Source organism: Protopterus annectens, chromosome 3.part0, assembly GCF_019279795.1.
Source record: "Protopterus annectens isolate FY-2018-M chromosome 3.part0, PAN1.0, whole genome shotgun sequence".
NCBI lineage: Eukaryota > Metazoa > Chordata > Ceratodontiformes > Protopteridae > Protopterus > Protopterus annectens.
In genome coordinates this window covers 1,259,022,446-1,259,037,644 of record NC_056731.1, presented here as the reverse complement: position 1 = coordinate 1,259,037,644, position 15,199 = coordinate 1,259,022,446, and positions in this window count along the sequence as shown.

Sequence of the window (15,199 nt, the reverse complement as noted above, 5' to 3'; positions counted from 1 at the left end):
AACCCCAAACCGGCACCTATAACAACCCAAGGAAATACAAATCCTGTGATTAGAAACAGAGATCTAAAATTACCTTGCTTAATGCCCACAGCTTAAATAACAAATGGTCAACATTGAAAGCATGCCCATTTAATGAACAGCCCAATCCAGGATGACTCCTACCTATCACACTCAACGATTGCTGATCCTAGACCAGGAAGTAGAAGCGACACTGTTCATGCCTACAAAACAAATACAATAAATGATCAAAGTTCTAATTTGGTATTATGCAATTCATCAGCTGGAGGATATTCTTAACTTTTTATAACAGTGTTGTGTATCCCATCCCCTTCTTCACTCTCAGCCATACAAAATACCTTCCAGGAAATTTCCAAAATGGCATCTCCAAAAATACTGTTATACTAGGTGACTTCAGCAACACTGCTATAGGACCAGATGCCAGCAAACTGAACAGAATGTTATGTCAGTTCAGTCTTGAGCAATTAGCAAATGCCCCCACTAGACAAAATCAACAAACAAGGAAAGGCTGTATCCTGGATCTTCTTATAACCAATAAAACGTAGATGTGTACACATCAAAGACCTTCTCGATCGGCTAAGTGATCACTGTCCTGTCTTGTCCAAATCATACTATAGCTATCAATGAAACACCACGTGATCAAGAGCACAGATTTGCAGAAAATTACAGATTCTACCTAATCTCTGCAATATAAAAGTTAACTGACAAGTTTCATTCATCCTCTACTATCAGACATGGTCCAGGCAGGGATACTCTCCCACAGCTGTACAAACTGGCTGAATATTCTGAGACCTTCTATTTTCCCAAATTTCTGTCAGAGAAACCAAAACTTTATTAAAAGGCCTAAACTCCTCATCTACAAATGACAGTAACCTTCATCTCAATTTCCTTAGACATGCAGCTGAAACAAATTGCAAAGTCCCTTACACATTCTTTAACTTGTCCTTCACCTTCACAATAATGCCATCTTCATCATTATTCCACTTCCAAAAGTACCCTCTTCCAATGACTTCAGGGACTTCAGTCCTTTTTTCTTACTTACTGCTACAGGTACAGTTTACAGTGATATCATTGCAGGCCTCATAATGTCTGGTTTGTTTGTAGACATGACCAGGGCATTTGAGACCATTAACCAAAATATACTACTCAGCAAGTTACTGAGGTTTAGTTTTAGAGATAGCACAATCAAATGATTTTCAGATTACTTCAAAGATAGAGCTTTTCAAGTTAATGCCAATAATTCTTTCTTACAAAACCAGATCTGCAATACTGGAGTCCCCTAAGGCTCTATCTTAGGTTTCCTTCTGTTCTCTCTCTTTATTAATGACCTTATTTCTGACCTAGCCTCTCTTGATGTTATTATAAGTGCAGATGATATATTGTTGATCAAATCTAGTAAATTGCATTAAATTCTGCAAGCAAATTTACAAAAAAGCTTCAATGATATCTGCCTTTGGGCAGCCTATAACAAACTATTAATCAACCACCTCCCCACACAAAACTAATGTCATGCTATATTCCATAATGCATAAATTAGCAAAACTACCATCCTGCTCATTAAAGATATCCAGGATAATGTTATCATGCTATTGAATGCAAGTACCTCGGTCAAAATCTGGACCCTTTTCTTAAAATTCACTACCTATACCGATAACGTACATAAAGTTTTATCCCAGCTAAAATTATGTTCTAGCTTTCTCATATACTTTCACCTATTGCAGACATAGTTATAGCAGAAAATAAATAAAATGTATTCTCCCAAAATTAGAATATGGCCTCCCACATTTTCGTTTTTCATTTTTCATACAGTTGTCAAGGGATACAGGATGTTGTAACCAAAATATGCAGTTTCATGTTATAGGGTGATTCCTGCATACACCATTGTGATCTCTTAAAGAGCCTGATATGGCTTCCATTTCCAAGAAGAGATCCTCTTCTTCTTTTAGGAACTTTATTTTTGAAAATAATAAAGCTAAATTATTGCCAACCTCTGACAGTTAAATTTCCTTTTAAAACCTGAACCTTCACTCTCTGAAACAGTCGTGATGATAACCTCATGGTAGCCTGGCCTTATTTCAAAATAGCTATGGGAGAAAGAGACTTTTCCAGGATATGGCCTGTCATATGGAACCATCTTCCAAAGGAAGTGAGAAAGCAGCAGACTTTGGAAACATTTAAGAAAGACTGAGAGAATGCCTACACAAAAAAGCCATGTGCACATGCCATTGTGATAACGGTTGAGTAAGGAAACCTCATAAGAGAATATAAGACAATATCTACATATGAACTGAAATTTGTACATTTGTTGCATAAGTAGTACATAGTTATATTTTATTTCATTTGTCTTTAACATTTTCTTTATAGTTTGTATTTTTGCTTTTGCCTGTCAATGCTTGCTCTTTGAGCTCATGTCATGGCTAAAAAGGGTCAAGAGGCCAGTCCACCTATCTGGTAAACAAACACATAAATAAATAAATTAAATAAATAAACATGGTATATAATCCAAGAAAATGCCCTGCAATTGCACTATTGCTCTGCAAACACATAGGTTCATAGGTTCAAAGGTTGGTACTAGGCTATCGGCCCTAGGGCCTATACAAGCATAGCCATAACAATTCCCTGGCTATTTCTTCCCACACTATTTACTTCCCTGGACCCCTGTCTAGCAGGGTGACTGACATGATCCCCAGGGTGAATTTCCTTTCTCCCATACAATCGTCAAGGCTCCTTTTGAAGAGGGCCAAGGAGGCGCCCTGCTTGACATGTATGCGCAGTCTATTCCAGAGTCTGGGGAGTCTCTGGGTCAGGAACCTATCCCTCCAGCATGTTTTGTTTATTGTAATGACAAGGTTTAGATCCCTGGAGCGTGCGGCTCTGAGGGATTGAGATTTATTTAAGTGTAGCATGTCCAACAGCTCTGGGTTTGACATGGCCTTGTATGTTAAGCAGAGATCACCTCTGAGTAGACGATATGCGACAGAGTATACCTGGAATTTTTTAAGGCGGTCAGCATAGGGCATCTGCTTTAGGCCTGTGATTCTTTTAGTGAGGTATTTCTGCAGCCTTTCCAGTTGTTGCAGATGTCTTGTGAGGTACATACCAAATGGGGCATTGCATTCTATAATGGGTCTAATGAGCGATGAGTACAGTGGGATAATGACCTCCTTTTTTCTGGATGAAAAGCCCTTAGTGATGAGGTGTGCCACATAGAAGGATTTCCTGACTGTTGTGGCAATGTGGTTATTGAACGTGAGACCACTTTCACCCTGTGTCCCTAAGTCTCTTATCACACTTTCAGTGTTTAGTGTACTGCCACCTATGTGGTAATTCATGGGTACATGTTTTTTCCCAAAGGGGATAACTATACATTTCTTGGCATTGAGCTTGAGCCCATGGCTCTGGCACCAAGCATCTGTTTCTGTAAGGTCCTTTTGTAGAGTATCCACATCATTTGGGGATTCAATAATGGCTCCCAGTTTGCAGTCATCCGCAAACTTTGTTAGCCAGAGTCCCTTAGTGTTGGCCTGTACTTCAGAGAAGTAGATGCCAAACAAGAGAGGTCCCAGGACTGAACCCTGAGGTACTTCACTTGTCACTTGTCTGGAGCTGGATTTGGAGTCAACTACTTTTACAGTATGGGTTCTGTCAGTAAGCCAGTTGGCAACCCATCGAGTGACGTAGGGATTAATGCCCAGCTTAGTAAGTTTATCTATTATTCCAGAGTGGGGGATGGTGTCAAAAGCCTTGGCGAGGTCCAGATAGGCTGCGTGAACTGCCTTACCCTCATCTACGGCTCTGTAGACTGATTTGAAGAAGTCAATCAGGTTCAGGTGACAAGATCGGCCCTTCATGAACCCAAACTGGGTGGGGTCCAGTGTTTGAAGGTTGCCAATATCTTTGTTTATAAGTTCCATGATAATACATTCCATGGCCTTGCAGATCAGGCTCGTCAGACTGATGAAGCAGTAGTTCTTGGGATCCAAGGTGGATCCCCCCTTGTGGAGTGGGATAATTGTAGCTGTGCACCACTCAGTGGGCAGGAAGCCTGAGGTGAGGGTATGATTAAACATGACACTTAGGTGAGGTGCCAGTTCATTTTGTAGTTCATGTAGTACACAGCCTGGGATGTCATCTGGTCCCATGGATGCTGTATTCTTAGCTTTGGAGAGTGCGTTTTTACCTGTGTGGCCATTATTGCCAGAATTTGGTAATCTCCTGGTATTGAGATGGGGCCATTTAGGGGGTGAGAGGGGGGTGAAGTTGGAACTGAATCGATCTGCCAGGATATTGGCCATATCCTTGGGATCAGTATATTTAATGCCATTCTGTTGTAGCTCAGAGCAGATCTGAGCATTGCCATTTACATTTTTGACATAGCTATAGAATGCCTTGTGGTTGTCTTTGGAATCTTTGGCAATTTTATTTTCGTAACTAGCTTTGGAGGATTTTACGAGGGATCTCAGCTTCATACTGAGGCTGGTAAGGGAATTTTTTTGTATCGTGGAATTTTTTTTCTTTTCTGCAACAGTTTCTTCCTTTTGTTGTAAAGTTTGTTTATGGCAGGGGACAACCAGATTGGCTTCCTTTTTTTGGAGGAGAGCATCTTGGTTCTATTTGGGATGGCACGATTCATGCATGAGTGGATGTGCTCATACAGTGCCTTAGTGTAGGACTCAGCAGTCGAACTTTCAGTTCCCGTCTGCATGGGTGTCATGAAGTTTGTCACGTCTGACTTGAGTAGCATGAAGTTGGCTTTGGAGAAGTTTTTTATGGAGGTTTCCTTACTGGGGAGTGGGGGTGGGATGTGGATGTTTAGGATGATTAGTTTATGGTTTGACCTGACTAATGAGGGGGTGACCATAGGTGCGGAGCATCGATTTCCCGTGTTGGTAATTACCAGGTCTAGGATATTGGAGCCCCTGGTGGGACTATGGATTAGTTGATCCAGGGCATTGGAATTTATGAATTACAAGAACCATTGGGCAAATGTGTTGGTACATGAGTAGTTTTCCCAGTTAATGGCAGGGTAGTTGAAATCAACCAGTATTAGGGTGTTTGGTTGTATCTTAATATTTTCCAGTATGTTTAGAAAGGTGTAGTGAGAATCTTGGGGCATGCTGTGGGATCTGTAGCAAGCTACAATTTGGATTGCAGTCTTACCTAGTGTTAGTTGCACCTGGAAAATTTCAGATGCATTGTGTTGGGCAACTAGCCTGGTGTTGTGAATATCCTTGGTGAATATGGACACTCCTCCACCTTTAATGTTTCGATCCTGGTTTGGTGGCCGAAAAGTGTGGTAAGAGTTGTAGCCTGGTATTGCAGGGGTGCTTTCTGGAGCTTTGAACCAGGTCTCAGTTACTGCACAGATATCGATGTTATCCATTTTTAGGAGTGCATTTTGAGGTTTAGACTTTTAGCATTGAGTAGCATTACCTTCAGATTTTGCATGCTTGTACCTGTTACGGTGGTGGTTTTGCCCTTTGAACTTTGCCTAAAAAAGGCACTATAGGGGTGGCAAGAGCCTTAGCCAGTAACCTGAATCCCAGGGGCAACAGGTGCAGACCATCTCTAGCAAAGCATCGTGGTCTGTCGATCATGTTGTCCCAGGCAGACAGATACTGGATCCCCTTTGAATGACACCAGAAGCTTAGCCAGTTGTTGAAGTCAATCATTTATCCTTATATTGTGGTATCATTCTGGGTGAAGGCAGGATGCTACTCAGGGCTAGGTCATACCTGCCTGGGTCACATGATCCGAGAGCTCTTCCATGTCTCTTTTCATGTAGTCCAGGGAGGTACGTCTCAAGTCATTCACTCCAACATGGACAATGACAGAGTTATATTTGTACTTGTTGTGGAGTGACTTGAGTGCATGTGTTATGTGGCGGATCCTGGCACCCAACAGGCAGATGACTGTAATTTTCTCCTTGTTCAGCCTGGTGAGTGGGACATCAGTGTGCCTGACTATAGAGTCACCTATGACTAAAGTGTTAGGTACATTGTCTTGCCTTAGGGGCTGTTGCTGGGTGGCACACTGGTGTTGTGAGCTATGTGACACTTTGGTTGTGATTGGTGTTTGTTTGTGTTTCAGCTTTGGAGGTCCTTGTTGCTTGGGCAGGTTACAGTTAAGAGCCTCCACATATGTGGATTTAGTGTTGCTATCAGTGGGTGTTGGTGCTGTGAGTTTAGAAGGGCTATGTGTTTCTTGAGATGTAGTGTGGGTGTTAACCTTCTCCTCTTGACTGTCTAGCACAATCTTGGGTAGAGAGAGCTTTGCTTCCAGTTTGGCTATGTAAGTGCATCTCTCACAGGTTGTAGTGTTGGGTGGTAGGAGGAGAGGGTTGTCTGTGTACATGAGGCAATTGTTGCATTGCCCCAGTATGCCCAGGTGTACCAGGTGGACAGGGGAAATCACCGGAAGCTGACCCTTGGACATGCCTGGTTTGGTGCTTTTTCTGAAAAGTACAGGAGCTGTTTTCCCTTCCCTTAGCAAGGTACTTTGCAATTATAGGCTGTTTAGTGCCTATGATTAATTTCTCCTTAATTAATTATAAATAATTTCAACTTATTAATAAGGAGAGTTGAGTGCTTGCATTAGTTTAAGACTTCCTAGTGCTTTCCAGCAGGTATTAAAGCAAGTGCTAGTCACAGGATGCTTAAAGGTAAGAAGAAAAAAAAATGGTTTATCCTAAACACTGTAGTGTGCACTAGAGAAGTTAGATTTGAAAGTAGGTAACTTAAGTTTTATCTGTCTAAAAAGTTAAATTTTAGTGGAGAGTCACTATCTTTAAAACAACAAGATAGATTGAAAGGGGGTAATCACTTTTGTATTCTGATACTATGGAATACAGTAGGATGGCCAGGAAATTTAAATAGTTGAAGGGGAGTGATTTCACAAAATGATAATTTTCTGCTTACTCACACAAGACAGGGAAAGCAGAGAGAAAGTGAGATATATGGTCAAATTAACATAAGAGGCAGGCATCTAGAAAGGCAGGGGTATTTAAAAACAGAATAGTAACAGGATGGGCAGGTGGGAAAAAAAGTTCTGCCTGACTCACAAGAGACAAAGCTGTGGTCTCTTTTGAAGTTTTAATATGCAGTTAAAAGCAGAATACAAGTGAAACACAAGGTAAAGAAAACAAATCACAGTATTCAAACTATAAAAAGGCAATAAACTAATATAAAATACAACACATAAAAAGCAAACTAACCTTTCCTTCAAAGCAAAGTCTTGCAGAGTCTGGGTGAGCCTTTCTAATAAAGCTCTGAAATGTTTTATTTACCCCTTAAATAGAAGGTTTAGTTCCTAGCTCCACCCCCTCAGTTCACAAATGATTAACCTTAAGTGACCTCTTCTATCTTATGTATGAGTCCTTAATTGATCAGTTCTAATTTCTGCCTGACTCACAAGAGACAGAGCTGTGGTCTCTTTTGAAGTTTTAATATGCTGTTAAAAGCAGTATACAAGTGAAACACAAGGCAAAGAAAACAAATCACAGTATTCAAAATATAAAAAGGCAATAAACTAATACAAAATACAACAAATAAAAAGCAAACTAACCTTTCCTTCACAGCAAAGATGAAAAGGATCTCTGATGCTTTCACCAAAACTTACTCCTAATTACAAAATCAAATGATCCTACTGGTAATTTCCTTTACATATGCCACATAGCTAAACTATGGAATTCAGTCTCTCCAACTTACAAAGATAATTTTGACAATCTTTCTATAACAATTAAAAACTCACCTAGCCTCTTCTTGGATATGCTCTCACTAAACTGAATAGCAAATCACAAACTTTCCTTCAGACTTCATACACCTCTCCACAGCATCCATCCTCCTGTACTTCTTTTCACTTATATCATTATTGTCTTCTTCTAAAACCTAAAACCTACCCTCTTGACCTAAAGCTCCTTTTATAGTATACCAAATGTGTGTGTGTTATATGGACAGTCTGTTGACTGCTTTTAGTTATGTTTCTACTTTAAACTTACTGTACTACAAGTAGTAGTTCTTTTCATCTTTGTTGTTTCTTAATGTACAATTTGTTTGCAACTTTAATTGTCTTACTCTTTTATGGAACTTGTCTCCCCAGGACTCCATTGAAAAGGAGTTTTTAGCTCAGTCCAACTACCTGGTCAACAAATGAAAATACAAATAATAAACTAATAAAATCTGTATAACAAAAAACAAAACCCACCACTACCTACAAGCACTCCTTACCCTGGAAAATAGTAATGTATGCATTATTACAGTGGCCTGATTCAAGATAATTGAAAGTGTAGGGTTTCAATGCATTCGATGAAAGCACTAAAATTGGGGGTGTCGCCATATTCTTAAAAAAATCACACTCAATTCATCTCAAGACTTCTTACACAAGATAATGACCTGGAACTCCTCCACATCTGACTTATTATTAACAAAACCCCTTATCATATCATATCATGTCATACTATTGGACCTCTCTATGTCTCCCTCAGCCCATAACCCCTTCCTAATTAGTATGGCGTCCCTATACATTAAGCCAAGCTTAATTATCCTAGAAGATTGGAACTAGCCCTCCCTAAACTGGGAGACTTATACCTTTACAAACATGTATGCCCAAAGATTTCTGGACTTCATCAATACAAACTTTCTGGACCAGTTTGTCAACACTTCATCCAGAGGCAATAAAATCCTGGGCTTTGCTCCCCCTCTATTGTAACTTCCTCCCTTGTCAAATCAGACCACAATTCAATCGCATTCACCATAGCACTGAAGGATGAAGCATCTTCTATTCCCTTGGTATTTAGAGATTATGCAAAGGCTAATCTACTAAAACTGAATGGTGACCTGTCTAAATTAAAATGCCCATTCCATCTGAATGATGGCACTGCTTATTAAGAATCTTTCACTGCCAAAATTTTATGCACATGTAAGTAGCTACATAGATGCATCTGTCCCCCCTCAGAAATAAATACAGTGCCCCATTTAAAACTAAATCCCTATGGTGGAATTCAAATATAAACAGGCTCTATGATAAAATAAAAAAATGCATGTAAAATAAATACAACTCTCAAGATGCCAAAATGCTCTTCCTAAACTAAATAAGGAACTCCAAACCTTGATCATCTCAACCAAAGCCAGATATGAAATACAGATAGCCACCTAGGTGAAGGATTACCAGAAAGCCTTCTTTAAGTATGTTAAAATGTTAAAAATAATGCCCAGCACTGTGAAGGGCTAATAGCAAATTATATCAGATAGTCAGACCCAGAGGACATAGCCAATCTACTGGTGAAAAATTTTACCGCAACCTTTACTCCTCTCTTCCCTGCAATAGTCTCAGAACATATATCCACAAATACACCCCCCCGATCTCCTAAGAAGTCATTCTCAGTCTATTTCTAAGAACACTACATCTATGGGGTGGGGTCATAACATATGAGGCAACCTACTGTTCAGCCTGAAACATGACTTATCTGCTGCTATATAGAAGCTATTGAATATCAGCATCCGAAAAGACTTTATGCTGAATAAATGCAAGACAACACAGTTATTCCCTTGCACAGTGGTGGGGCAAATGGCCCCAGGTTATTATAGACTCATAAGCCTGAAAAGTCTCACCTGTAAGGCTATGTAAAGAATCATTATGTGATTAATATTTAAGGATATAGGTAACCTGCAGACTCTTGACCCAACCCAGTTATTTTTTCGTCAAGGTCAGATCCTGCTCATTTAACCTGATAGACTTCTTCAAAAACATTACTAAAGCAATGGGCAAGGATAAAACACTGCACGATATATATCTAGACCTCACAAGGGCATTCAATACTATCCCACACTCAAGTATCAATGTTAAACTCTCCCAGCTAAATGTCAATCCCTATATAACTAAGTGGAAATCTTGGCTCACAAATAGAACCCAGAGTGGTGGATCTGCCTCCTCCAAAAGACCTGTCTTTAGTGGTATACCCTGCGATTCAGTCCTTGGGTCACTCCTCATTGGAATTAACATTTTGACAGTCAAAGCTAATGTCAAGAATTTGTGGCTGATCAAGTTTGCAGATGACTGTAAACTTGGTGCTATCATAAATTCCCCAGTGGACACCAAAATCCTCCAAGAAGATCAGTCTTAAACAAATAGCTGGTGTTAAAACAAAGAACTAAAACTAAATGCCAATCATATGCTTCAGAAGCATGACTCCTCTTGTAACTATCACACTGATAACACACACCTGAAAACTGAACCCATAGTTAGGAATCTTGGAACCTATGTCAGCAATGAACTGTCCTTTGATCACCATGTATCCACTGTTGTAAGGAAGTCCTTTTTTATTGCACAACTTATATCTAAAGGTATTGCATCTGGATCCAGTGATGCAATTGCTTCACTGTAGTCAACATTAATTAGGTCAATCATTGATCTTAATGTCCCTTTCTGTATGTACCTGTCCAAACATTTGTCATAACTAGAAAGAACAATGTGCTTTCTCACTAAAATATCTAGGGCCTAAATCTAAAAAAAAATATGGAGACCATCTCAATGCCTTGTGGATCTCCCCAGTATCATACACAACCTCTACCTTGTGTATGGAGCTTTAAAAGACCCTGTTCTGTCAGACCTGTTATACTTTGGCAAGTCCAATGGTATCATAAGTTCACTCAACTTATAAACACACCGACTAGATGTAACAAAGCCACAGCCAGACAATCAATCCTCAGTCGGATCCTAATATCCTTTAAAAGTAAAATGTCATCCCACATAACTGTCAGACAGCCTAAGTGCTTACTTACACCATAGGGAACCAAAGCCACAGCCCCAAGGCACATCTTTGCAACCTGATAGTAAAGCTTACTACTTTTCATGAAGACACTATTAATGCACTACATCTTATTAAGTGGGAGTCAGTAAAGACTCTCTCCATAGATCATGCTGTCTCTGAGTTCAATAAAATCTACCTAGGCATTCTAAACACTCTAGTCCCCCTTGGAATAAAAGAGTCAAAACCAACCCTGCCCCTTGGCTTTCCTTAGCAATTAAATATCTCATGAAACAATGACAAATCATGCAATGTCTGGACAAAAATAAAACAGGTTCCACTTTATTAGACAACTAAGAAGTCTAACAAAACAACTTATCACCAAATATAAGAAAACCTATTACACAATGAATTTAAACTTACACACTAATAATTCAAAACTGTTTTGGGCCACCATCAATAAACTGTTAAACCCAGGACAAGCTACTCAGCCAGCATCAGACACACAGAAGCAAAATGGTACAATAGCCAGTTGATACAATAACCATTTTATGCAGACTGCACAGTCATTAATCAATCAGTGACTGTGCAGTCTGCATAAAATGGTTATTATATCAATTGGCTATTGTATCATTAGCCAATTGATACAATAACCATTTTATGCAGACTGCACAGTCATTAATCAACCAGTGACTAATCAAGCTGTTGATGTCCTTATTCAATCAAACAGCCTCCTTCAATGTTTCTACTTCCAACCAGTGACCCACAGATACCATCAGAAAAAACCTCAAAATATTAAAGCCCACTACAACTGCCTCTGTCAAGTCTACCTGGTGAATATATTAAAATGGCAGCTGAGGTTATTACATATCCAGTTTCAATTCTGATAAATCAATCCAAAAGTAAAGTTCCTTTACTATGGAAAAAAATCATTGATTATCCCACTGCACAAGGGTGGAATCAATGCAGCTCTTTCAAACTACAGGGCAATTACCATCTTAATGTCCCTATCGAAAATATTAGAAAAATATATTCATACACAACTTCTCAGCTATCTAATAGATAAGCAGCTTCTGTCTTCAATCCAAAATGGCTTCTTCCTCATCACAGCACACCTACTGCTTTGCTGAATTCTGTTAATGTTGTCAGCACCCATAGAAATGCTGAAGTATAGTCTCCACCATCTTTATAGACGTATACAGTCTTCTGATCTCCTACAGAATAAGAATAAGAATAAGGATAAAACATCAGGGAACCAGTATATTTTAAGGATGGTCACCACATATGGACGTAACACTAGAACTTTTATGAACATCATTCAGAAACACAAACAGCCTCAAAGGTTGGGCAAAGATGTTTTTTCTCTTTCCGCCGTGGTAGAACTTTGAGCTCACTTTTCAGCCATTATAAACATTATTCCCATGCCTCAGCAGGACTCATTCAACAAACCCTATCTGGGGAAAAAATATTTGGTACATATCCATGTGGCCATTGCACACATTGTTCTAGAGTTTTTAAAATTAAACAATTTACTAGCCTGAACACAAATAGGGTATTTGATATAAGGTTTCTGGCCAATTGTGGCTAAGACTGGGTTATATACCTTTCCTCCTGTCCATGCTTAGCTTTTTATGTGGGTCAGACATCCAGACCATTACGGATTAGGATTTCAGAATACATGAGTGATATAAGGAATCGGAAGCTTACAAGTGCATTATATAAACATACACTGAAACACTCTTCTGCCTCCTTTTATTTTATGGTTATTGATAAAATCAAGGGGGATAGGTCCCTGAAAAGTGGTTGGCACTCAATACTAAACTGTAAAGAAAGAAAATGGATAATTAAACTGGGTGGGCTTTTTAGCCCTGGTTTGAATAAACATCTTTAAAATGCCTTCAATATGCATCTATTAAGCAAATGATGACTTGATTGGTTTTTATTCCCTCCAGTACAGCTCTTTTGATTGTGCACCTTTAACTCCTAGTGGGCGTGGCTTGAGCCTTTAAAAAATAAAGTTATCACCTTACAATTCTAACAAATACTCATTGACATAGGTCAAATATCAATACAATTGTGTTTGCCATCATGTATGCTTCAAGATAAAATATTCTGATACCTTGTACAGGGCTTGGGTTTGGAATTATTAATGCAAATATGAACAAGCAATATTTGACGCCTAGATGAGCAGTAGGGGGTAACTGCAGATGCACCTGTTGGCGTCACTCGGATGTAATGAGTAATTGAGCTTTAAATACTGCTGCCTTGTTACTTCTTTTTCATTATTTTGTTTGTGCACTGAAGAAGGCTAGTATAGCCGAAACCGGTTTGCTATTCTTGGAGCACTTTTGTGCATTACTAGGGGTGGTTTACACCCTTAGTATCTTGAATATGTTTATTTAATAAATACATATTTGGTAACTTCATTTTGGTGCTGGCCCTATATTTTGGGGTTGCAAACTGGCTCACAGATAGAACCCACAGTGTGAAAGTAGCTGACTCCAAGCCAGACTGCTGACCAGTCACGAGTGGAGTCCCACAGGGATTGGTTTTGGGTCCTCTCCTGTTTGGTATCTACTTCTCAGAAGTCCAGTCCAACATGAAGGGACTCTGGGTGACAAGGTTTGCAGATGATTGCAAGTTGGGAGCCATTATTAACTCTCCAAGTGATGTTGACATCCTACAGAAAGGCCTCACTGAGACCAACAACTGGTGTCAGAACCATGGCCTTAAGCTCAATGCCAAAAAATGTGTCATCATCTCCTTTGGAAAAAACCCAGTTCCCATGAACTACTACATTGATGGTAGTCCACTGAACACAGAAGGTGTTATAAGAGATCTGGGAACACAGGTTGACAGCAACCACTCTTTTGACCACCACACTGCCACTGTGGTCAGAAAGTCCTTCTATGTAGCACATCTCATTACTAAGGATTTTGCATCCAGGAAGAAAGAGGTCATTGTTTCCCTCTACTCTTCCCTCATTAGGCCAATCACTGTGTACAATGCCCCATTTGGCGTGTAACTCACTAGACAACTGCAACAACTGGAGAGGCACAAAGGTACCTCACAAAGAGGATCCTAGGCCTTAAATACTTGTCCTATATGGACAGACTCAGAAAACTCCAACTATTCTCTGTCTCATATTGCCTACTTAGAGGTGATCTCTGCTTGACTTACAAAGCCATGTCTGACCCAGCTCTGTTAGAAATGCTACATCTAAAGAAATCCCAATCCCTCCAAATCAGACACTCCAGAGACCTCAACCTCATTACCACAATCAACAGAATGTGCTGGAGGGACAGGTTCATAAACCAGAGACTGCCCATGCTATGGAATAGACTTCCCATACATGTCAAACAGAGCACCTCACTGGCCCTCTTCAAGAGAAATCTTGATGAGTAGATGGGAAATAGAAAATGCACCCCAGGGATAACTCCAGTGGCTCTACTTGACAGAGGGACTGGAAACTAAGGTTGGGTGGCACAGTGCCAGAGTAATCCTATGGGCTAGACCTGTAAAGGCTCCAGGGCCATTAGCCTAGTACACACCTATGAACCTATGAATCTATAAATCATTGATAAGACCATATATTGAGTATTGTGGGTCTGTTTGTAATTTATAATTCAACCTCCGTAAAAATTTTAGAGAGATTTCTAAGAACATACACTAGACAGATATCCGGGGCCCATTGTTTGTGTTAGAAGGTTAAATGGTAAAGTCCCTTAACATATAGAAGGGATGTCATCTTAGTGTATAAATGTTTCAATAATGACTTATTAGCATCTATGATTGGGGTAACATTTACATCACACATTGAAGGTACAAAGGATAAGAACTATTTTGCAGAAATCTCTGTATCAGTTTCTGAAATATTTATATGAATTTCCTTTATAGGGCTGGAAAAATTTGGAACTCTCTACATATCTGTATAAGACAGGTACCAGTGCTGTCCACATTTAATTTCCACCTGGATAGATGGTTGGGAACCAAGTATTTGACTTATGGCACACTGGTTGTAAACATCTAGGTAGTGATTTTGTACTATTACACTGAACATATCTACTGTATATCAAAAAATCTACACTAGTGCGTGTGTGTGTGTGTGTGTGTGTGTGTGTGTGTGTGTGTGTGTGTGTGTGTGTGTGTGTTTGTGTGTATACATATATCTATATATGCATGCATGTATTTCACAGGTAATCATAATGATTGATACATTTCAATCTGCCCCTTCAGGTTAATAGCAGTGCCTGTTGTAATATTGTCAGCTTCACTGTTTCTCTGTCTCTGTCTCTCTCTCTCTAATTCTCTTTCACACACACACACACACACACACACACACACACACACACACACACACACACACACACACATGCATACGCATATGTGTGTGTGTGTGTGTTATATGAGTTATTGCTGCATGTATTTTATCGTGCA